This window comes from Cicer arietinum, chromosome 3 (assembly GCF_000331145.2).
Source record: "Cicer arietinum cultivar CDC Frontier isolate Library 1 chromosome 3, Cicar.CDCFrontier_v2.0, whole genome shotgun sequence".
Lineage (NCBI taxonomy): Eukaryota > Viridiplantae > Streptophyta > Magnoliopsida > Fabales > Fabaceae > Cicer > Cicer arietinum.
This window is the reverse complement of record NC_021162.2, coordinates 31,554,209-31,556,948: the sequence shown is the minus strand read 5'-3', so window position 1 is coordinate 31,556,948 and position 2,740 is coordinate 31,554,209.

The following is a 2,740-nucleotide window of genomic DNA, read 5'->3' as shown; positions in this document are numbered from 1 at the left end:
TCCTTAGTAAATTTTCTGTTTGGAAGACCTAGCACTAGTTGTTTGCTAACAAGTTTGTTAAGATGGTTTATATGTATGTGAGCTATTCTCTTGTGCCACAACCAATCTTCATCAGATTTAGATAACAAACAGCAAACATTATTTGCAGGCAAAGAGTCAAGATCAATCATGTATATATTATTTACCCTTTCACCTACCAATTTTATGCTATCATTTTCCTTGTGCTCTAGTGTACAAGTATGTGATGTAAAATATACCTGGTAGCCTTTATCGCAAAGCTGACTAATGCTAAGCAGGTTGTGTTTCAAACCTTTTACATAGAGAACATCCTTGATTACCGTTGTCGATTCACTCCCTATGTCTCCAGCACCAAGTATTTTGCCTTTGTTGTTGTCACCATACTTTACATATCCTCCGTCTTTCAAATTCAGAGATATGAATTTTGATTTGTCTCCAGTCATATGCTTGGAACATCCACTGTCTATGTACCATGAGTGAGTTTTGGATGTCAAGCAGACCTGCAAAACAGAATTCAGACTTTGGTTTTAGGTACCCAATTTAGATTGGGTCCTTGAGGGTTAGTCTCAATCACAGGTTTCTTTACTCTCCAAACTTGTTTCCATCCCTTGTCAGCAAGCTTTTTCAGTTTACAATCAAAAGATATATGTCCCTTTTTGCAACAAAAATGGCATGAAAAAGCAGAGGATGTACTTTGAGTTGGTTTAATGAAAACATCATGAATTGGCTTTGATCCAACAAATTTATGATTCTTTTGAGCATTCCTATTTGGTCTATAGCCAATTCCAGATTTTTCATTTGCATTCTTTTGGTTGCCAAGAAGAACATTCAGGTTGTTTCTACCATTAGTAAATTTTGCTAAATCAAATTGTAGTGATTCAACCTTTCTTTCAAGTTCAATAAAACTAGTGAGTTTATCATGTGCTTTCTTTTTTAAAAGTGCATTCATGTCTTCAAGCAACTTATGATCCTTTTTTATTTCTTCATACATCATGCACTGTTTTTCTAACATTTTCTTAGTGCAAATCAATTGTTTGACTACCTTAATATGTTCATCATGCAATTCATTGAAAGCATCATGCAATTCTTCATAAGAGGGATTAAAGGTAGTACTTACATCGCTATCTGAATCTGAGTTAGTGTTGGCCATTAGACACAAGTTTGCTTCTTCTTCTTCTGAATTTTCAGAAGATTCTTCATCATTGTCATTCCAAGCTATGTAGGCTCTTTTAGTTTTTGAAGATGGTTGATCCTTGCCTTTAGCTTTCACAAACTTGTTTCTATTTTGTAGTTGAAAACATTCAGATTTAATGTGGCCTGATTTTCCACATTCATAGCAGGTTATCACCTTGCTATCATTTGTCTCATTCTTGTTGAAGCTTTTTGTCCTTGAATTGGATGGTTTCCTTGGTTGGTTTCCTTTTTCTTCAGAAATTTCTTGAACTTTCTGACCAGCATTATGATTTCAGGTTCTTCATCAGTTTCACTCTCGGAATCATCAGTACAGGTTTCTGGTTCAGATTTTACTTTATGAGCTTGAGCTTTTAGAGATAGTCCCTTCCTTTTCCGATTAGTTTGCTCTGACTCATTCAACCGGTGCAGCTCCATTTCATGTTCTCTGAGCTTGCCAAAGAGGGTGGCAATGGACATGCTTCCAAGATCCTTTGATTCAGCTATTGCGGTGACTTTAGGTTGCCATTCTCTTGTCAAGCATCTCATTACTTTGTTTATTTGTTGCTCATTGTCAATTACTTTCCCTAGAGCATTCAGATTGTTAATGACATGTGTGAACCGTGTCTGCAAGTCATTGATTGACTCATCCTTCTTCATATTGAAGAATTCATATTCATGCATCAGAGTGTTAGTTTTGGCCCTCTTGACATCAGTTATGCCTTCATGAGTTTCTTGGAGTGTATCCCACATTTCTTTGGCGGTTTTGCAATTTGATACCCTGAAAAACTCATCAGCACTCAAAGCAGAAGTTATTATATTTTTGGCTTTTGCATTATAGCCAACTCTTTTCTTATCATCATCAGACCAATCAGATCTTGGTTTCTTGATTAATGATCCATCAGTACCAGCAAGTCTAGGCACATAAGGACAATTTTCTACTGCATCTAATATGTCCAGACCACTTGCCTCTAGAAAGATAAGCATTCTTTCTTTCCAGTACATATAAGCAGACCCATTAAAGGCAGGGGGTCCAGCTAAAGAGCCACCTTCGCCCAAGAATTCAGTAGAGGCCATTTTCTTTTAGAGAAATAGTCTAAAAGATTAGGCTCTTGATACCAATTGTTTGTGGAATGGCCTCTATCCTTAGGAAGTTGTACACAATATTATTAACCAGATTATCCAATTCCTTCCTAAGTGATGAACTTAATATTAAAACCAACTTGATTAATATTAATTCCAATTTAACAATAATAGACTCAAAACTTATTCAGAACACGTGTATTATCAAGATAAAGAGTATAGAGATAGAGAAGTGGGCACCATGGATTTTTATATTGGTTCAACTATCTATTCGATAGTCTACATCCAGTCCCGAAATCACTTACTGATTCTAGCCTTTACTAGAAATGATTTGAGTATGTTTACAGACTTTCTAGCACTATAATGCCTATACATCTAACTCAACATCAATCTACAACAACAACCAATCTATCCTTAAGAACTAATCACCAAGCTCTAGCAAGATCAGATTGAGATCTCTTTTAGATGA